This window comes from Desmodus rotundus, chromosome 8, assembly GCF_022682495.2.
Source record: "Desmodus rotundus isolate HL8 chromosome 8, HLdesRot8A.1, whole genome shotgun sequence".
NCBI classification, from domain to species: domain Eukaryota; kingdom Metazoa; phylum Chordata; class Mammalia; order Chiroptera; family Phyllostomidae; genus Desmodus; species Desmodus rotundus.
Window position 1 is genome coordinate 119,080,962 of NC_071394.1, and position 22,509 is coordinate 119,103,470.

The 22,509-nt window shown below is 38.6% G+C and overlaps 1 long non-coding RNA gene across 1 annotated transcript in view; it reads left to right on the forward strand.

Annotated features, from left to right (window-relative positions):
• The window catches only part of LOC139441106 (uncharacterized), a 45,928-nt gene extending 24,559 nt beyond the window's left edge, over window positions 1–21,369 (forward strand). The window contains exons 2-4 of the long non-coding RNA XR_011651518.1: window positions 17,218–17,304; window positions 20,603–20,704; window positions 21,162–21,369. This is a non-coding gene — a long non-coding RNA (uncharacterized lncRNA). The remainder of the gene's footprint in view (window positions 1–17,217; window positions 17,305–20,602; window positions 20,705–21,161) is intronic.
• The last annotated feature ends 1,140 nt before the right edge of the window (window positions 21,370–22,509 follow it).

Below are 22,509 nucleotides of genomic sequence, written 5' to 3' on the forward strand. Positions count from 1 at the left end.
GATTTAAAATAATCATAACTAAAATGATTTTTCCTTACAGCCAACAAAATAGAACAATCAACATTTCTCAAAGATACACATACATCTTTCGTCAATAATACCAGGGAGCATCAAATGCAGTGATGATGTCTTCAACTTGTAGTTAGTGAATCTTAAACTTTGTCTCAAATTACTTCCAAGAGATTTGGCCCATAATTCTGGATTGCAAGTCTGTTTCCAGCGTCCATACTGTCAAGTTTTAATTACTTCCTGTGGGGGATCCTTCTCCTCTTAGCCTCTGAGATTATTCAGAAGAGAGACATCTGCTTGCTGCTAAACTGAAATGCTACTTACAGCCACAAAGACGTTTTTCCTTTCTTTTAAAAATTTCCCTCCAACTAGTGAAGAACAATGTCTATTTTCTTCAGAGGAAAAAAAAAAGGCCCCTGCTTTACCACTGGAACTATAAAAGCCCCTTAACTATCTCCACTAATGCCCAAGAGGACTCTTAGAAAATTGGGGAGTTTAATCTACATGTAATGGATAAGGTTAATTAAGTAAACCTCACTGGCCGATTTCCCTGAAAAGCTGAGAAAATGGTATCTTTTACAACCTGGATCAGCTATCAAATGAAAATGATGGACTAATGCACGAGAAGAGCTAATTAAACTGGAAACAGCACTACTTGTACCCTAACATTTTATGTAGACATGACAAAGTTCTAAATAGCTATGCACAGGCAATGAGGAAACAGGACACTATACAATGTGTTTAATTATTTCAAAATATAATTATTGCAAGAAAATTAGAGAAGGGGAGGTGGACACGGAACAGAGTCACAGAACTAGAATTCACAGAGCATGGGGGGAAGGGACTGTAAGTGTTGGAAATGGCTTTGGTACTTCCTGGCTGGCAACTATGGGCAAGTCCTTTAAAACCCAATGCCTTAGTTTCCTTATTCCTATTACTAGACAAAAATGGTATGATGGCTACTTACAAACTGAATGAAAAAACAGGAGATGCACTTCTTTTGATGCACTTTGAAAACTGCCTAGCACATGGCAGATCTAAGCTCAGGATTGTTTGTAGTTCTCCATTTCTGTTTACTTTGGATTCTTTTTCATCTATCAAAGGGTTTGTTTCTTCAAATGGTTCATTGTCATTCCAATGTAAGAGTCAAGCACTAAAAAGCTGTTTGTTCGGAAGCACTGTGTGCAGGGATGGGCTGCACAACAAGTGCCTGCTTGTGGAACAACTTTGGCTGAGAGACAAAGATCAGTCTCGGAAGGTCTTTGCTCCGGAGTCTTTCTGGTTTTCCAGAAAAAATATTCCCAATTCCTGCCCGATTAGGGCAAAAGGTGGCATGTGCCTGGCAGCTAGTAACGTGAGCGCAGGACATTTAATTGCCTTGACTGTAGTCTATATTCCACATCCATCTTCTACTCTTCCTAGTGCCCCAACTCCAGAACATCTCTAGCTCAGCTGCACCAGAGAGTACATCTGGGTCTCCTCTGGAAGAGAAGGAGGTTATTATCTTGGCTCTTTTGGGTCAGAAAGGGACCTCAGGATAACAATATTTTACATAATGTCTTAACCAAGGATTTGGGTCCGTTTTAGTTTCACGCATGTAACTAGTTTACTTTCACACATAGGAAATGTTACAATTGCTAATGCCAAGGCCATCTCTGTTGGGTGGTTGGAATTTTAAGGAAGGAGTTATATCTATCCATATAATAAAGCTAATATCTTAATATTTTATTATACTGGCATTTTTCTAAATGTGTTTATATGTAAAATCACAAAGCACAATGATTATATCTGTCTCCCCTAAGAAAAATATCAATAATATCTAGGAGTGAAAAGATAGGGAATATATAGTTACATCCTTTTTTATGTTTATTTTATTTTATTTTTAGAGAGAGGGGAAGGGAGGTAGAAAGAGATGGAGAGAAACATCAATGTATGGTTGTCTCTCCCATGCCCCCTAATGGGGACCTGGCCCGTAAGTCAGGCAAGTGCCCTAACTGGGAATCAAACCCATGACCCTTTGGTTCCCAGGCCGGCACTTAATTCACTGAGCTACACCACCCAGAATCATATAGTTAGATTCTTAATGGGAGCTCAGATTTGTGGTTAAAGAGTAAGTGTATTTTTCATGGAACGTCAGCATTTATGTCCCCATGATATGCATGACTAATGATTAGGTCACTTACCATGAGATTCATACATTTTTTTAATTTTTATTTATTTGTTTGTTTATTTATTTATTGTGTTTGTGTGTTTGATTGCAATAGCAAGAAGGGCTTTGCAATGATTTAATTACAATTTATGAGCCTCATCAGACTTAACAGTCAGTACATAGGAGTGGCAAAATAGTGTGGCAGATACAATCTCAATCTACAAAATTAGATGAGCAAAGAGCAGTATTTTATTCTTCTCCAACTCAATTTAACTTTATTTTAAGCATTTATTTCAACCTGCCTATCATTGTGGAAAGTTAACCACAGACAATTTGTACTTTCCCTATTCGGGACTGCATCTGATTCCTGGAGTAGTTATGTAATCTGAAAACATTGGGAGAGTAATGTGTTCCTTTGTCATCTGGGTGATAGGCCTTGCCCCTCACTTTTGGAAGGGTATACCTAACTGTTAGCAGGCATAAGAATCGCCTGCAAGGCTTGTTAAAAACACAGATTGCTGGGTCCCTCTGTCAGAGTTTCTGATTTGATAGATCTGGGGCAGGGCCTGAAAATTTGCCTTTCTAACAAGGTTCCAGGGGATGCTGAAACAGAAAACCCTGGACCACACTTAGAGGACCACTGGCCTCAAGATGAGAAAGTCAGATCTGCCTATTTAGCTTAGAAGGAGGTTTCTCTAACAAGAAGCCCCATTGCTCTGTATCAAACACCAACCACATGAGAAAGGTGATTCCAGGAGGATTTCCGGGAGAGGGGCAAGTGCATTTCAGGATTTCATGTTTCATTCACTCATTCACTTATTCATTCATTTGCTAGTTTATTAGTTCCAGAAGCTACTACACAAATCAATAATATGTGATGTGCATAGAGAGATAAGCTTTATTTTCCCTTTCTCTATCTCCCCATCTACTCACAGAATGGATCATACGGCCCACTAGCCATTAAGAAACATACAGGTTTCACCAATTATTTGAACAAATGAAATCCATTTCATCATGTTTTCTTGGATCTCAATCTGAAGCATCTGCCTCTCAATGTGCCATCTCGTTTTTCTTTGTTTCTCCAAGTGTTGGAGAAATCTTGAGCAGTATAGATACATTTTTTTGAATTATATGTACTTTTGGAAATTGGGTTTTTTCAACGAGGGGGAATACTGGTTACCTTATCTGGCAGTGAGCGCTCTCTCTTTCTCTCTCTCTCTCTCTCTCTCTCTCTGTCTCTTTCTTTCTCTGCAATGCATTGGCTGCATATTTTATGCATATTTTGTAACTTCTTTCTGCACACCCAACTCTCGTATTTGGCGAGGTTTCTTGGAATTTTTGTCTGTGCTAGGTGGTTTCCTGGCTTGAAATGTACTCTTTTAAGGTATTCTGTTTAGGAGACAAATCAAAGAAAGAGAAATCAGTACTATAACTACTTAATAATAACAATTGAAAAAGTATCCTTTTGAAATAAACTACCGTTCCCCTTAGACACACACACACGCACATGCAGGCACACACTTCAGAGTTCCCCAGTCAGTCCTCGTTCATCCTCTTCTCCCTCTATCTGGTCTCATTGCTAAGCTTGATATGTGTCATCTGACTTGATTGCAAAAAAGATCACAGAATGTTTATCATTCATGTAGTCTAGAAGCAAATTTATTAATAAAGCAGATAACTGTATATCTATGATTCTGTTCCTGGTCTGGTTGTTTGTTTAGCTTGTTGTTTTAGATTCAGTTGTTGATAGTTGTCTGAGAGGGGGAAGGGGGAGAATAGGGGAAAAGGGATAGGGAATAAGAAGCATAAATGGTAGGTACAAAATAGAGAGGGGGAGGTTAAGAATAGTATAGGAAATAGAGAAACCAAAGAACTTATATGCATGACCCATGGACATGAAGTAAGTGGGGTATTGCTGGATGGAAGGGAGTTCCAGGCAGAGAGGGGCAAAGGGGGAAAGTTGGGACAATTGTAATAGCATAATCAATAACATATATTTAAAAAAATAAAGCAGAGAACTGGCTTTGGAGTCACCAACTTGGATTAAAATTTTGGCTATGCACATTAGAACTATGTGAACTAGGCCAAGTGACTTCAGCTGTGCAACTTAGCTGCTCTTTGCTTCAGTAAGATGGCAACGAGAGGAATGGCAAGCCCTGTCTCCCAGGTGTGGGGATTGGTCATGGTCATAAAGCACTTAGCACAGAATCTGCACAAATACTCAAAAAAGCATAGTTGCTGTCACTTCAGGTGTTCTGTTGCATTTTCTTTCCTGCGTTTTTCTTCTCTATGGAGGTGGAAGTCTCCTTTTGCTGGCCACTAGGTGGAGAAAGCAAGCCTTTTACAGTAATTGAATTAAACACAAAGCCAAATCATCCTGCCTAAATATGACAGACATTTAAGAGGGAGATTTTTTTTTACTCCCCCTTCTTCAGAACTTCAGACAGCATCAACAGGGAACCTGGAGAGACGTTGGGAAATTTTTGTGCAGTTCACGTGAAAGGGAGTTCTGAGTGTGGTTCTGCCCTGAGGCACTAGAATTCATTCAGGGACGGTCCCAGGCAAATTATGAAGTTCAAAAAGTCACTTTTCTGCACTTTATCATCCTCCATAACCTACTCTCATCTCACATGCATTTCAAGCAGGCACCTGTCCAGTATTTTTCTTTTCATTCTGAAGTATTATATAGCTACTGATTTCTAGGGACATTTGCATTTTAAAATGAACTTCCTCAATAAGTTACCTTTATTCTGTAATAAAGTAAGAGTGAGAACCCGTTAGATCTACTTCATAGAGCTCTTGTGAGGATCATTTAGTTCATACTTGTGTAATCACCTGTGAACTCTAATTCTATGCAAATAAAAATTCTGTTTATATTGACAATAAAAATCTCATTCTTTAAGAAAAAAAAGATGAGGAGGCCAAAAAACACTTGAGAAAGAATCCAGGCTGCAAGGGGATGAGGTGACACAAAAGACAGGGTTGAGGTTTTGATGTCAAACCGCTCTAGGTCCAGGTGGGAGGAGGAGAGGGGCCTGTATTTACAGAGTTGCACATGCGTTTCAGACAAAATGTTCTTGGAGGGCATCCATGTCACCACAATATTCCCACCCAATACTTAGCCCATAAACATTCTAGGTGAAGCATTGTAACCCTTTGTAGCATAAGCTCAGGCTGCTTCATGTTTCTTTTCCTTATGCTATCCCTCTCTCCTTCTCACCTTCTTTGCAAAGTCTTTTCATGTGCTTTCTTACCTGTTTTTACAATCCCAGCATTGACTCTTCAGATTAACAACGATTTCCAGTGTTAATCCAGTCTATTGATTGGCATCTTCCCAAGAATTATACCATTGGCTCCAAAAATTGCAGCTATCACCTACATCCCTGACCCAACCTTCAATAATCCATAATATCCCAGCACCTACCTAATGATCTCCTTGTATATAAGGAATCTCAAGCAGGAAGCCCCCCCAAATTTCTTTACTTTTAACAATACTTTTGCTTATGGGCAAATTTCTGCTTTCCATGATAGAAAACAACCAAGTTGTATACCAAATTTTCAGCCTGCAATTCATATAATTGTATTGCAAAAAAAAAATTATCTCATACTTTTAAAATAGTAGTTTCATTTTGCCTTTCCACTGGGACTCTTTATGGCACTTTGGTTATTGTTTTATTTTTCCAATGTCATTTAAAGAAGGAAAGGGGAGAAATTTTAGTTTAGATTCAGTAAATTTCCATTCTAGGACCTGAACAAAAGTTTCCACAGACAGCCAAAAGCATGGCTGGAGCCCTGGAATGCTATTCTGTTTAAATGTGGTTTGAAGTGGCACACTTATTTCCTCTAAATTTACTCCTAATGCATTTCATAGAACGAACACTTTTGCATAACACACACTTATTATGAACTTGGATTCAAAAATCCTCAACAAAATATTAGCAAACTGGAGCCGATAATTACTAAGAAGAATTATACACCATTACTAAGGGAGATTTGTTCTAGCTATGTAGGAATGGCTCAGCATTTGAAAATCAATCAGTGTATTTGAATAAACCATCATATCAATAGACTAAGAAGAAAAATTATAGAATTATGTCAGTTGATGCAGAAAAGACATTGGACAAAATCTAACATCCATTCATGATACAAACTATCAGCAAGCTAGGAATGGAGGTAATTACCTCAACTTGATAGAGAGCATGTACAAAACCTCTACAGCTTACATCTTATTTAATAGGGAAAGACTGAATATTTTCCCCTAATGTGAGGAACAGGGCAATGATGTCTGCTCTCCCCATTTATTCAATAAAGTACTAGAAATTGTAGCCACTCTAATGAGAAAAAAAAAAACCCTAAGAGCATAAAGATTGGAAAGGAAGAAATAAATCTGCCCCTGTTTGCAGATGATATGATGAACTACATAGAAAATATCAAGAAATCTACAACCAAAAAACCCCCTAGAATTAGTGAGCTCATCAAGGTTGCCAAATAAAAGATTAAAAAACAAAAATTAATTATTCCATATACTAACAATAAAGTGCAGAATTTTAAATTCAAACAGAATACCACCACAATCATTCCAGCACTTAAGAGTACACTTAAAAAAGTGTTCAGGTTCTGTGTGTTAGAAATTACAAAATGCTGTTAAGTCAAAGAAGAAAATGTACTGTGTTCATGAATTGGAAGACTCAAGATATTATATTATAGATATTGATTTTCCAAATTGATCTATAGGCTGAGTGCAATTCCTCTCAAAATCCTAAAGAATTTCTTTCTAGAGATAGTCAAGATTACTGTAAAATTTATATGGAAAAGCACAGGGCCTAGAATGGCTAAAATGATTTTGTCAAAGGAGGACGAAGTGGCAGAAATCACCCTACCTAACGGTAAGGCTTACAGGATACCTACAGTAATCAAGAGTATGTGGTATTCATGGAGGGACAGAGACTTAAATAATAAAAAAGAACACAGGACTTGTACATAGGGACTTTTTGCCTGCTGCTCATCCCTGTTTTTGACTCAACATGTGTGAAAACATCCTATTGTATTCTCAACCCTCTCTCCTCAGAAGACCACCCACCTGATTCTTCTTCTCCTGAAAGAAGAAGAAGACACTGTCATAGGCACTAGAAATGCAGAGACAAAGATACAGCAGTAGTGCCTTCCTATCTGCAGTGTTGCTTTTCATGATTTCAGTCAACCAAGGTCTGAAAGTGCTAAATGGAAAATCCCAGAAATAAACAATTGATAATTTCTAAAGTGAGTGCTGTTCCGAGTAGCATGATAAAATATTGCACAGCCTGCTCTGTCCCACCCCAGACATGAATCCTCTCTCTCCAGTGAATCCACACCGTACACGGCTTGCCCTTCAGTCACTCAGCAGCCAACCCCCTCGGTTATGAGGTTCATTTTGGTGGTGTCACAGTGCTTGTGTTCAAGTAACCCTTATTTTACTTCATAACGGCCCCAAAGCACGAGAGTAGTGATACTGGCCATTCAGATATGCCAAAGAGAAGTCATAAAGGGCTTCTTTTAAGTGAAAGATACGCATGTATAGAAAAAAAATCAGTATGTATCCGGTCCAGTACTATCTGTGGTTTCAGTCATCCACTGGGCGGGTGACTTGGAATTATTTCCAATGGATACAGAGGATGATTCTATAAGTTAAAAAAATGAATGAAATAATTTCAGAAAGTGATAAACACTTTGAAGAAAATGATCAGGGTAATGTCACGATGAATGAGAGACAGGGTGGTGGAGCTACTGTAGATGAGATTGTTGGGGAAAGCCTTACTGAGGAGATGACGCTTAGGCCAATACCTGAGTGATAAGAAGGCGTCAGTCCTGAGGTCCAAGCAAAATGTGTCCATATACATTCAGAGTGACACATATACCCGCATGGACACGTGTACATATACATATAGAAAGATACAACTTTTCATTTTGACCTTTAGTTCCCAACAGTACCATAAGGACTTCCTTTTCATTGCCTGAGTATTGTGCTTCTATGTTAATGTAATAAAAGACAGAGACAAATCTGGTTAACTCTTCTTCTAATATGTCTGAATTTATGTTGCCCAAGGGGAGCCTATGGGAGCTGGGGTAATGTACATTCCTGGCCAGCCTCCAAATGGCCATTCTAGCCAAGGTTATAAAGAAACTATAATATCCTCCCTGACCCCCAAATTTATAATTTCTTGTTAACTCCATTCTTCCCTACCCGTCACTAACATGAAAGATTTTATTATTGAGTAGGAAAATAAAGCCCTTTAAGATAAAAATCAACCTGACAGTTTAAACTTGCTCTTAACCTTGTTATCACTGGAAGATGCTCTCCTGTTCTCCCTTTCTGAGCTCTTGCATGTTTTTATATGTGCCCTAGAAGCACTGAGAGATCCAAGATTTTTCATCATCTTGTCAAGAATGGTATTCCTTATGTCTTCCACCTCCTGTCCAGCTGCAATAGATCAGATGTTATTTTAAAGAGCATTGGTTTTACCTTTCAACCAAGAGAAAGGTGAAGTCAATTATTTTAAGACAAAAAAAGTGTTGCAAGAAAAATGCAGGAGTCCAGGACATCCATTGCCAAGAAATATGACCTAAAATAGCTTCAACTTTTGATCTCTGCCTGCTGATTAAGCTGGAAGCTCAAAATAGACCCTCTTAATACCATTTGCGACCTTCTCGATCCTTTAGGGTTTTTTTTTCCTTTTACTGAGGCCATGCTACTCAAATTTTCTCTTTGAAGATCACTAATGACAAATGACCTTTCAGTGAACAATGTCCAATGGTCATTTAACCATCTCATCTTCAACTTTCTGGTGGTATTTGATGCTGTCAACCACTCTTAGCTACTTGCAGTTCTGCCTCTTGACCCACAGTAAAAGGGACTGTCCTGAATGCCTCTTTATCTCCAGAGTCTTTCACTGAGTGTTCTACCTACCACTCCATTAATGTGAGGGTGTGCATTTTCCTCTGTTTTGTCATCAGTGAGAATGACTCCAAAGTCTAAATCTGTAACCTCAGCCATTATAAAGACCCAGCTCTTCGTTGTCGATTGTTTGTGGATTTTCTCTCCAAGCTATTTCTGCTGGTACCTTGTCCATTTCTGCTCGTTAAGGCTGTTAACCTGGACGAAAGCACCAGGGTCCTTGTGAAGGAAATGTCCTGGCTTGAGTCCAGTATTCCCATGCTTGGTTTTTCAGTGGCAAGGACCCCGCCCCCTCCATCCTCTTTCACTTGCTTGCACTCACTTTGGTTATTTGATCTCGTCCATATGTTAGCACATGCTTCTATTTGATGGGCCAATTTTTTACTTTTTTTGACTTCTTCCTTACTTTTCCTTTCCTAGAATCTTGATTATTGACCTCATCTCTTTTCCTTAGGTGAACAATTCCCTAAGTCTTTTGGTTAATATTCCCAGTTGGCTCAACTCTTTTCATTCCTAGGGAAAACATCTTTCCCCTTTAACAGAACTTAGGATTTAATTAACATGTTAAATCTGGGCTTATTGTCTTTATCTCAAACCCAAATGTGTCTCTTCATCTGTATTCTCCCCATCTCTCAAGTGCGTTATCCAAGTTATCATCAGCTGCTCCCTTAGCTCTACCTCCTATAGGCATTCAGTTAGCCAAATTCCATTTACTTTCCTTTTTGACTCCTGATCCCCTATCCATACTTTCAACCATGAAAATCCTAAATATTGATTTTATATACTACTTACACCAGTGCCACCTTGTTTATAGCTGTGGTCAGCATTTGGTTTTATACAAATGGCAAACATACATCATTCCTTGCATTTTAGCTCCTTAGAAGACAGCCAGATTATTAGCTCTGGAAGACAAAAAAGAAATAGGGATTTATATGTGTGTCCTTCTCTTTTCAGTATAGTTTACTTATGAAAGAGCAACTCAACAAGAAGTAATAAACTGATCATTTTAAATTGTATCCTACAGCTTTGGGTATGTTAGGTTTCAATTGCGCAAAACATAAGCCTTTCTAACTATGTTAAGAAGAAACTGATTTAATATAGGGAATTAGATTGAATCAAAAATTAGTAGAAGGGCTTGGGTCTTGGGCTCTGCACTGAACACCCCCCGGAACATCATTGTGGAATTAGTTCCCTACTCCTATAACAGCCATCAGGAAGGTATTAATGAGAGTGTGAGCCCCAAAAGCAAACCATTTTGACCAGGTTCTAGGGATCAAGAAGCTCTTCCATGTCTAGAGCTATGTCATGCCTACCAGACATCTACCAGGGGTGGGGGGGAAGGATGTCCCATACCTTGCCTCTTGACACATATAAAGAGAGTGATTCTTAATGCTGTTACAGAAAAAAGCAACATCTATGTGAAAAATCTGATCTATGATTAAAATGAGTTGAGAAAATGAAGCAGTCATTAGTTGGCAGTACCACAGGGGTTGAGGGGTAGGATGGGGGAGGTGGGCTGAGGAAGCAGAGCCTATGATACTAGCTTTCTCAAACAATCTACCTGCTCTTTTTTCATAATTTGTATTGCTAGCCAACAGCATCCCCAAACACTACTTGACTGTTTAGAGTAAGGAAGTGCTATGTGTTATGGACCGATGTGCCCCTCACCCTTCTCACCTTCCAAATTCACATGTTAGAACTCTAGTGCTCAGGACCTAAAAGTGTAACTATTTGGGCACAGGACCTTTAAAGAAGTAATTAAGTTAAGATGAGGTGGTTAGGAAGGACCTTAATCCAGTCTGACTGGTGTTTTTATAAGAAGAGATTAGGACACAGAGAGACACCAGAATAGGATGGGCACAGAGAGAGGTCAAGTGAGGACAGCAAAATGCTGCCATCTGCAAACCAAGAAGGGAACCTTCAGAAAAATACCAAACCTGCCAACACCTTGATGTCAGACTTCTAGACTCCAGAATTATGAGAAATAAATATTTGTTGCTTAAACCACCTATTCTGTGGTATTTTTTAATGGCAACCCTAGCAAACTAATAGAGATAAATAGAATGAAGTATATAATGTAAACAAACAATTTTGATGCTCCTCTTCTTGTAGACAAGTTTTTCTCAAATCGAGGCAATTTTGCTCCCCTTTGGTGACATTGGGCAATGTCTGGAAAGATTTTGGTTGTCATATTCTGTGTGTGTGGTGGGGTGGGGGGAGTCTCCTAATGACATATTGTGGATGGAGTGTACAGATGCTGCTGAGCATCCTACAGTGCACAAACCATTTTCCTTCCTGCATAACAGAATTGTCCAACCCAAGATGTCAGCAGTGCTGAGATTGAGAAGTCCTGATTTAATGGCATGGATTTGCCTGACAGGTTTGTGATTTGGGAATGAGGAGCTTTAACATTTTTCTTAGTGGTTGAGCCTGCAAAGTCATTGCTGCGGTAGCTTTATCATCCTGTGCCAGACACTTTGCACAGTTAGCTAGAAGACGCTTTCACTAATGATCTCCATCAGGCCAGTTGGCCCTATCCATGATGAACATTCTGGACAGGGGAACTTTCTACTTTCCAATTAGCAGCATGGAAATATTTCTGATGTTTGGTTTCTCACAAAACACAGAAGGCAGAAACTAATTCCATATGTCAATATATCTCCCTTAAAAGATGAAGGACAAATAGACCCATTCTTTTTGCCCACAATATATTGGACACGAATTTATTAAACCAATTAATTATTGAAGCAAATTTAAATATGCTTCATTTAGTGACATGCAATTTTAAAACCTAGTTTGTCCAGGTTTTTTAAGACAATGACCATGCAGTCATTTGAAGCTTAATTTTGATCATTTATATCATCTGATGTTATTTTCCTTTACTCTTTCTCCTATATCCTCATCTGTAAGTAGTCACCAAAGAATAGCAAGAAAGGTAAGGATGCTCAGCCCAGAGAAGTTGAATTAATGCATGGATTCTCTGTTCCCCTCTAAGTGAAGTTGGACCTCTGTGCCTGAGACAGACAAGGAACCAGCAGACAAGGAAACAAACTTTTTCCCCTAATAAAAGAAGGCAGCCCGGTACCAGCCAACACTGTAACTGCCATGTCTCATCTGTTTCCAGTTTACCAAACTGGGTTGTAACTGGGGACGTGGAAATTGTTTTTGCCATCCCTTATCTGGAATTCAGCAGAACAGAGTATAAACCCTGAAACGTTTGAGGCTGGGATGACCGCTGACTTGATTTAGTAGTGGAAATGAGGGCTATCAAAGATGTGTGCTCCGGGATCCATTTTTATTCCTACAGTTATGACACTGGTTTTAATGAGGTGAGGATTAAATGTTATAATTAAGAAAGAAAAATTGTTCTAAACTTGACATGAGTTAGAAGTATGTGAACTAGTATGATTTGCTATCCTCTTCTGAGAAATAATTAGCATTTCCGATAAATTATTGACAGTAAAGTTGACAAATCTTCAGTTACACTGCCACAAAAAAGAAGAGACTCAAACTATCAAAATTAAGAATGAAATACATCATTTACATAATCCTGGACATTATTATTTGTTTTTACAGAAGTAAAAAGGAGTATAAAGAAATACTATGAACAATTGTATATTCCTGATGATTGTTTGGACACACTTTTTCAAAGACCTGGTGAATTCTTGCAGCTAAATGCTAAAAGTCTTCCTGATTTTGGTGGAATAGTGAAGTGTCAGAGACAATTCTTTCAGCTTCCTTTTGTCTACAAGGAATATTTTATTGAGACTATATATAGCTCAAGAAACTGAAAGAAAGCTTTCTGAGGTTACTTTAAAAGCTTTTTGCAGCACTCCCAACTCTAAAACAAAGACAATTATATTGGAAATAAGAATGTTCATCTGATACCTGAAAAAGCCATTCTCGTTATACCCCAGTGACTTCAGCACTTGCCAGAATTACCTGGAGGGCTGGGCTAAATACACCAATTAGTCAGCCCTTGGTTTAGGGCCCATCCTTACAGAACACTGCCTGCTCCAACCCTTTCTCCACAACTCACCTAATTATTTCATTCCTCACACTTCCACCTTCCCTACTTTAGACACTATAATAGATTTCCATTATTCTTTGGCTAAAGAAACTTAATATGGCCTGTAAGCCTGAAAACAGTCTTGACATAAAAATAAATATCTGTTGAATGAATGAAAACATAAATAAATAATGCATTTATAGCTTCAGTAATATGTTTTGCAGTTGCAAGTTTGGGTTATTTTTGCAAGAATCAACACCAATTGTGAGACTGTTGTAGTTAAGGTGCATTTATGGGCTATTGTGGTACTTTTGGGCTGGAATGAGCATGCAGTTTTCTTATGCTTGAGAGCAAACAAGATAGATGGAGAAGAATTTGCTGAATGTATCCCTCAGAATTCAGTAGTGTAGAATTAAAATAAAATGTCCTTTGGGCCAGAGGACCCCATAGCAATGGAAGACTCAGTGAATGCTGTAGACACAGTAAGTACAGTTGGCCTCATACTTCGGGCTTTGACTTGATTAGAGATACTTAGTTGATTTCGGTGATGAGGGATCTTGCAGATCACTAACTCTGCTTGTCTAGTGCTTCTTCCTCCACCAATGTGCTTACGTAAATCAAACCTTTAAGATTCACAGTTCATCGAGATGATTCTGTCAGTGCATCATAAGCTGCGCCGATTAGATTTTGTGTATCTTTAGCTCCACAAATCATCATTGATGAGTCTCGCTGTTGGATGCCAGAGTGATAAGAGAAATATGAGGAAATATGGGGACCAGGGTGAGCTAACCTCATTTGAATTAGACAAATGAGGCCCTGCTGGAAAGGAATACCCAGTGTCTCTGGACAAATTTATGGAGTCAAAACAAAAAATAATTACAGCGCAGAAATAGCTGGTGTTGGATGAACCTGTTTCGTTCCTAATGTTGGTTGGCAGTTCTTCATCTTGATTATTCCATCTGGAGATAATTGTGTGATATCATCCATAAAATTAAATCATAAATCAACCCAACTAGTGAGCAGGCCAGCAAGCTGCTGAGAAAGTCACATGTAGGAGAAGTGAGAATTCTCATCTTAATGAGAGGTATGGGAATGAAAATAAGAGAAGACGACATGTAGAGGGTGACCCTCCATGTGTCCACAGGCTCACTTACTGACAGCTACAGCCACAGTCCATGCCTCAATAGTATCAGGACAACCAGCATATTGCCTGCTTTATCCATTTGCTGATGAGGAAAACATGTTCTGCTCACGAAAGGAACCATGCATTGCTTTTTAAGGATTTCAGGTTTGAGTTGTAAATGTCCAGAATGAAAGCACTGGATTTTCTTTCCTGATGAAATTTTAACAGTAATAGAAAGTCTGTAAGAGCAATAAAAGTCTTATACGAGAGGATTTGGTCAAACAGCATCTCTAGACTTACTTTTTGGACAGGTGAACAGAACATTAGGGTCTTTAACAGCTAGTGAGTGAGCTGTGGTCAATTTGTAGGTTATATTTGGAAAAGGTTTTTCAGAGGACAAGGTATGGTTTTAAAGTAGTTGATTATGACGAATAAAAGAGTAAAGTAACTAAAATAAAGACAGATGCATTGCTTGAATGCTACCAGTGATTTTCACAAGTGCATTTACTGTGGCCAGCAAGTTAGAGGAGGTCAAAAGCCAAAGGTCATCCTAGACTCGCTAATAGCTTAGGCTGGAGCAAACGGTCCAAAGGCATATGCTTCTTTCAGCTGAATCATTTGAGATGGTGAATCCCATTGGCTTTGGAGATTCCATTTGTGACCATAATAAATGCAAAGTCCCACTGCACATCCAGTCTCTGAATTTGCAAGCTGGCCACATTAATAGGTGTTGAAAGAGTGGTGGCTTATGAGCATCTGTGGTAAGAAGTTCCCTATACTACTCAGCAAAGATCCAAGTTGAAAAACAGTAATGAAGATAAATTCTATTTTGTTTGTTTTCCCTCTTCTGCATAATATTAGGATCAGTAGAGCAAGAGAAGTCTGAGAAAAGCGTCTTTTCTTTCATTTTCAATTGTGTTCAGTCCATGTAGTGCATGTATATCAAACCCCACATGTTTGTAAGTACCAGTATCTAGTTGGTTTTAGACAGTTCTAAAGTGTAGGCAAATCAAAAAAGAAAAAGAAAAAACTTCATAGGGAATAAATACTATTTACTATCTTTAATTGTTTCCTTCTCCCAGTCTTTTACACCCCAAGAAATTTGTTTTTGGCTCTGCATCTTGACCAAACTCAACAACAACAACATAAAAAAAATGCAAAAAAAAAAATTTAAATTAAAATCCCGAAAACCACATTTGCCAGTATTATAATCATGAACAACACTAGAATTTTATATTTCAGGTTTATTGTAGTTTCAGGTTTATTGGTGAGGAGTCTTTTAGTTGCAAACCTCTGAAATCCAACTCCAATTAGTCTGGGTAAACAAAGGAATTCATTATTTTACACAAAGCATCTTGATGTGTATCTAGAGGCAGACTGGTTCAGGCATGGCTGCATCCAAATCTCAATAATCCAGGCAGCCCTCTTCTTTCTCTCTCCCCTTTATACCTTTATTTCTAGCTTTATCTTAATCATTTGGTTCTCATTTTCTTCTTGGTTTCATATTCAGTTAAGCTCTCTTTCCATAAAAACAAAAAGCCTCAAATAGTTTCAAGCTTCTATATTCCATGAAATCCATGATTTCCCATGAAGAGAGTGTATCTTTGTCAATGATTTCAGAAAATGTGCAAAGTAGCCATGGTGTGCGTGGAGGCACAAAAAAATTTTTTTATCCCACCATCTAAGTTCTTCCAGGCTAATAAATAAATTAACATGAGCCAGATTAACAGGAGAAAATGTCCAAGTTCAATACATACGTACGTGCAGGGATTCCATAAGAACATGAGGCCGAGGACTCCCTGGGTTGTTGAGGTTTATAGGCCCTTCTGGAGCTAAGAAGGCTGGGGAGGGGACTGTGGTTCAGGCCTTCTAAGGGCAGGAAGGCAATTCACATGAAGATGGAAAAGCAAGTGTTTGGTAAAGAAATGTTTGCTGGGCCGTCTTTAACAATAGGACACAGAACCTTGATCAAATGGACCTTGCTAGGTTTCTCCCTGTCTATCACACATAGTTCCTATTGAACTACAGTTGTCTGTGATGATATCTCCCTTTCTGGAACAGGCCCTCTATCTAAATTCCTCCTAGGCGGTTAAAGGTAAGGTCAAAGGTTTTTTCTGATTCTTGTGTTTCTTAAAAATCACCAGCTTAAAATAATCAATATTCCAAAAGGCTTATTTCGGAGGTAACAAACTGCTTCCCCTCAGGTGTAAAGAAAGGGGAACTTGTGGAAGATAAAGCTAGGCAGTCTGATTAGAGATAGGAACCCTTCTTACGTTCTAAAGCTATAAAATGAAATGACTAGGTCTTTGTTATAGAAGGATGACTCTGGTAGCTACTTGGAGAATGAACTGAACTTGGAGGAATCTAAACCCTGGAAATGACTTTGCAGGCAACAGCAGGTTAGGGTGTAGTGGCAGAAAGATTAGAAAGCATAAAAAGCAGATTCAAAGGGCCTTTGAAAAATAGAATTGAAATAACTTAGCAACCCATTGAATGTGGACAAATATAAATAGAAAAAAGTAAAAATGCATTTAAATTTTTGGTTGGGCGATTGAATGGATTTTAAGGTCATTCACTGATATGTTGATACATCTCATAGTACTGAGTTTGAATGCAGCTTTTTCTTTGTACATATTTTAAAGTGATCCTTCGGTTCCCTAGGTAGAAATACTAATAAGTCTGATACCTCTCACATTCTACTTACAGCAGAAAAATTGTGGGACAGATTTTAGGCAATATTTAAAATTAAAACTAGGGTAATGCATTCATCAAAGGGGCTATTTATTCGATCCTTCAGTCTAATTCCATTAAAAGAAATCAAAAGTTTAAATCTTCCTTCTCAGCTTTTAATAATTCAGGGTATTGATGTTATAATGATTTCATTTTTCCCAACTACTGTGTTTTATTGATGGGGGACTCAACAGTTGGAAAGTTTTAGTTTTAGGTAAGAGCTAATAAACTTACTAATCAATGCATGTAAAACGCTATTGTTCCAGGAATTGAAGGTATGATCCCCCATGACTTCAGGAGACAACAAGCAGTTCCACCTCTGTGCCTCAAGAGAACTTCAAGCAATCAAGATGGTATCTGAGCCATTGTGCTCCAGAGTGAGGCTCCATAGTTCAGCACACAGCTAAAGACCACCCCCAGGACACAGATGAAAGAATGCTGCAGCTTTTATTGCAACTGTTATCTGATTGATTTTTTTCCCTGAATTCCAAACCCCTTAGCTACACTTTTCTTCTCCTTATGAAAAGAGTCAGTTTAAAATGGAAGTTAAGGCGGTCTGTTAGGGTACAAAACCCACCCTCTTCTCAGATCGCCAGCCATCTGAGCAAAGCACCCATAAAGATTCAATCCCTGGCTCTGCTTATTGGTTCTGGTAGTGATCGGCAGCACGAACTCAGGCATTTCTGGTTTCATGATGATGTAAAGATGTTTTTAAAAGTTAGTTTATTGAAAGTTACCTTTAATAATTACCTGGCAGAGGACATTTAGGAAGTGTGTGAGGTAGCCCAGAGGCACCTCAGAGTGCAGAGACCAACAGAGTAGAATAGGAAGAATATCGGGACCAATGAAACTTTCTTTATAAAAACAGATGGCCAATCTTAGTTTGCCAGTTTAATATTTAATTATTGAATTATATTATTATCTATCTTGATTACTGAGTTTTTTTGTACCTCCTTAAATATTTTTACACAAGGATAGTGCCTCACTTAGTTCCAGCTTTGTTGGTACTAAGGCAAAAAGAGAGGGCTCCCAAACACGAGTTCAGGAGGAAAGCTGTGGGAATGAAGATGAAGAGCCAAAAAAAGTTTATCCATCAGGTCATTAGTTTAGATGCCCAGATTTTGATGTGGAACCCAACTCACTGGCAGGGGGTTAGAGGAAGCACAGATCAATTTTGAAACATCTTCTTTCAAACAAAGCCAGCCTAACCACAGTGGTATGACAATGAGTAGTTTGGTAGGTTTGCCTGGGCCAAGAATGTGCTCCTAAATTTTCTGAAATATGCTGAACAGGAGGAAATAATCTATAAAATGTGGTATTTGATTCTGAGCCTTGCTACTAAAAAATGTAGTCCATGGATATGCAATATCAGCATCACCTACTGGATCAAAATCTGAATTTTAACAACTGAGTTACATATACATTAAAATATAAGAAAAGGCTTCCAAAGCAGAGGGCAAAATTAAAATAATGGAACTTTTATTTATTCTCTTTTATTTATACTGTCACCATTTTAATAGTATGTATATTACATTAAGTATACACATTACATAAGCTACTATTTATCTACAGTAGTTCATATCTCTTAATATTAGAGATATATTCACAAAAATGGGTTTTTTTTAATCAACTGAAATGCATAAGCAAACATGTTGGAGACCACTGCTTGGAAGATTTCAACTCTAACACACATGTCCTTGGAGAGAGGAATAAAAGAGGAACAGAACAAAGCTTAGGATATTCTAATCTTCTCGAGTGACCTTCTGGGTTAGTCTGTTATTCCAAGGTCATGATGACTGATTACTGAATTTAGGAATTCATTAAAATATTCATAGAGCCATCTAGGAAATTTCTTTACCTACGTCATCCCCAAGGGATTTATATTTTCTTCCAATACCTAGTTCTGGAATGCAAAAGCAAGTTGGGTTCACAAATCAATGCCTAGAAAGTATCAAGTGATAAAGAACAAAGCAAATTTAGAATTGTGAACAATCCTTTCCTGGACTGATAAAGGGAGCCATATCTATCCATTTTAAATTCCTTTATTGCACTATTTTTTTTCTGGATAAAACAATGAAATGCAAGTACTAATGACCTGATAAATGTCCCGTCTTCTTCAACAGGGAAACAGACGCTAAAGTACATCCCATTTCTGTGATATATTTCCCTATGTAATTAGTAATGCTTTGACTCAGCCACTTAGTTCCGAGTTCTATTTCTTGTTTTCTTTCTTAGCTCCTACATCTCTGTTCTCCCTTTCTTTCTTCTCTGTCCTATTTGATACACACCTCAGGTTATAAATATCTCGCATTAATAAAAGAAATAAAATAAAATCAATCAATGAGTTCTGGAAAGCTATTAATAATCACATTTAACTGGAGAACTACCTAAGGATTAGATAAGTAGATATTTTCAAGTAATATTTAAATTTATTACTTTAATATATCTGAATGTGACTTTTGGGGGAAATTCAAATACCAAGTCCAAGGCCAAACAATTTTCTTTTCAGTCTTCGTACTTAAGCTGTTCCACAATGCATTTTTATAGTGAGAAGAAACCACATTTAGAAGATTGCCTCTGTTTTCCCTTCCAATTTACCATATTGCGCTGCACTCTTGGATGAGCCCATCTGGGTCCATGCATAAATCTTGTTTATGAATGCTTCCCTTCAGCTTCTCAATCACTGTTCATAAGTCCCTTTGGCAGGTATCCAGAATTACCCCAATTCGTATTAAATTCCAGCGTTTAGTGAATTATATTACCGAGATTGCTGTTAGCACACGAATGCCACAATTATGGCTAATTTCTCCAAGAAAATATGAAAATGAGAAGGAAAAGCAATTGGTCTTTGGATGTTAAAATATAAGAGGCTGAGTGACAGCCAGGGAAAACATCGGATTTGGAGTAAAGACGGGTTATTCAAAACCTTGGGTGAGTTAATCTCGTTCAGCTTCGTCTATAAAATGGGAACATATTTATTTATTTCATAGGGCTGTAGTGATTCTTAAATGAGATAAATATAAAAAGTACTCCTGATGGAGCCAGGAACAAAGAAGCTACCCACATGGTAACTGTTGATACTATTATTAAAATCAACACATTCATTCTGAGCCAGATATGGGAAGTCTTTCTGAATAAGCCTGGACCACTTACAAACTAATTTAATGGGTCAGCAATACCTAAGAAAAAGGCTACGTTGGGTTGAAGGGTGTTCGTCAGATATGGAAGTGTTTCTGGGGGAGAGACCCCAGTCAGTCCTGCCCCACCCCGCCGCCTGAGCTTGTTCCTTGGTTTTTGCCTCACTTGCAAGAGAGAGACAACTCATATAGTGGAAATGAGATAGCAAGTTTATTTGTGGAACACACAAGCATGAAAATATAGACAGGCACCCCGCTAGCCCAAATGCCCCACATATAGAGGAAATGAAGTTGTTAGTAAGTTTGTTCTATACACTCGAGCCAAGGCTACAAGTGGGCACTCAACTGATCTGAGCGCACCAACCTGGGGTTCAGAGGTTATATACTTCAGTCAGTTTCTAAGTACCCCTCTTTCTCCTCCTTCTGAACCTTGGGAATAATGTACAACTACAAAGGCTTTCTTTTTCAGCTAGTAAAGGCTCTTTGTCTTAGTGAACTGTGCTCCCTTTCCCAGCAGAGTCTCAAGGACTGTCCTCCTCCTGCACTATCTTTGCTTGTGACGTTCAGAACACCTGGCAATCTCATCCTACCCGGCTCAGGACTGCTGAGTCAACAAGTGAGACATGTCTCCTTCCTCCTCCCTGCCTTAGCTTACTGACTATCCTACCTAACAAAACTATAGAAGAATAGCAGAAAAATACTTTGTTAGTGAATTTCCTTACATGGTGGAAGAGAAAAGGATCCCTTAACCAAACTTAGCTACTTTAGATTCTCAAATTTATTTGGATGTATAAAGGTGTCATAAACTGATGCTAATCAGCATTCCAACATTTAGACAGTTAACTCAACAGTCTCCAGCCATGGCTACTCATCATGATCACCTGGGAAGTTTTCAAAAAATATTTATTCCTGGTCCACACCTTGCAGGGATTTTTGAGTTGAGTGTCCTGGGATGGGCATAGACATCAGTATTTTGTAAAATAGTCCCAGGGTAGCCAGGTATGAGATCCACTGATCTAATCACTCTTGCTCTAATCTCATGCTCACCGATCACCAATTTGATTTCTCTGTAGGTCTTGTCCACATCGACAGAGTGAGATGACCACAGGAATTTGCATATTTCCAAGTCTGTGGCTGATATTTCCCATGATGAGTCACTAATATGATGGTCTATTATGACCCGGGTTTCCCATGAAGTCTGAGGGCAAAGCGAGTTTGTGCCAACCATGCCAGAATAAATGTTCCTGGTCTCTTAGATTATATAACTATTATTATACATTAATAAATCAACACTTTATGGTTCTTGGTTTCCTGTCTTCTATTTCACATGAGTCAATTTCTTGAGGTCTGATTACTTCTAATAATAAAAATTTTCCGCTTTGTCCTTTCCAGTTCACTTCCTCCCCCTTTCTTTTTTGTTCCTTCCTGAATAATTTAGTTCAAAAGCCATTAGGAGCAAAGAAGCAAAGTTGGCATCTTTGCGTGGGGGGGAGTCACAGGTGCCGCAAGCAGGATGTTGGAGGCCAAGCATGGTAAAGAGAATAGTCACACATGGCGAGGTGTGGGAAGTGGCCCAGCAGATGCACAAGAGCCCGTGTAGAGTGAGGAGGAAGTCCACCTGGACAGGGGGTGGGAATGGTTGTGCTGGAATAAGACGGTAATAGAGCAGGAGTCAAATTACATGGATCAGATACAATTCTACTTTCCAGATAATCTGAGGGATACTTCAACAATGCTTGAAGAACTCAATAACTCCGGGCTTGTGGATAGAAGAAAATACTAAAATGCTGTCAATATGAAATCTATTTTGGCTCTAAAAATAGCTGCTCTGCCAGTGTTTTCCTTACATCTCTATCCCAGGCAATGATGTGAAAGTATCTATCCATATAGTCTGCTTTTATTAAGCACTAATTATGTCGTAAAAGCTCTGTGAGATGCTGGATACACAGAGTAAAATGACTCAATTCCTTGTATTTGAGTTTTCCCAGAGGCAGTCCACAAGGCAGGGAGTCGGATGGACCCCAGGAAGCACGAGTAAGTAGAGGATTGAGCAAAGAGAGACAAATACACTAGCAAAGCTAGCCATGTGTGTATTTATGAATGGGCTATTTTTATGGGTAGCTTGGACTCAGTCTTACTGGGGTCGCTTGAAAGAATCATCTAGAACATATTGAAGAATTGTCCCAGTGAGGGACAAGGATGGGGTGTGGCATATTTCCTTCCAAATATGACCACAACCTCTCCCATCCTGTATGGGTTTTTTGTAATGTGACCTTGAGGCTGTCAGATTCAAGAGCTTATTTAAGTCTATGTTCCATCCCCTTGAATATGGGTGGACTTCAGGTTTTGATAGAAGTGATTCCATAGGATTTTAGGGACTGGGACATAAAAGGACATACAGCTTCTTCTTTCTCTTACAAT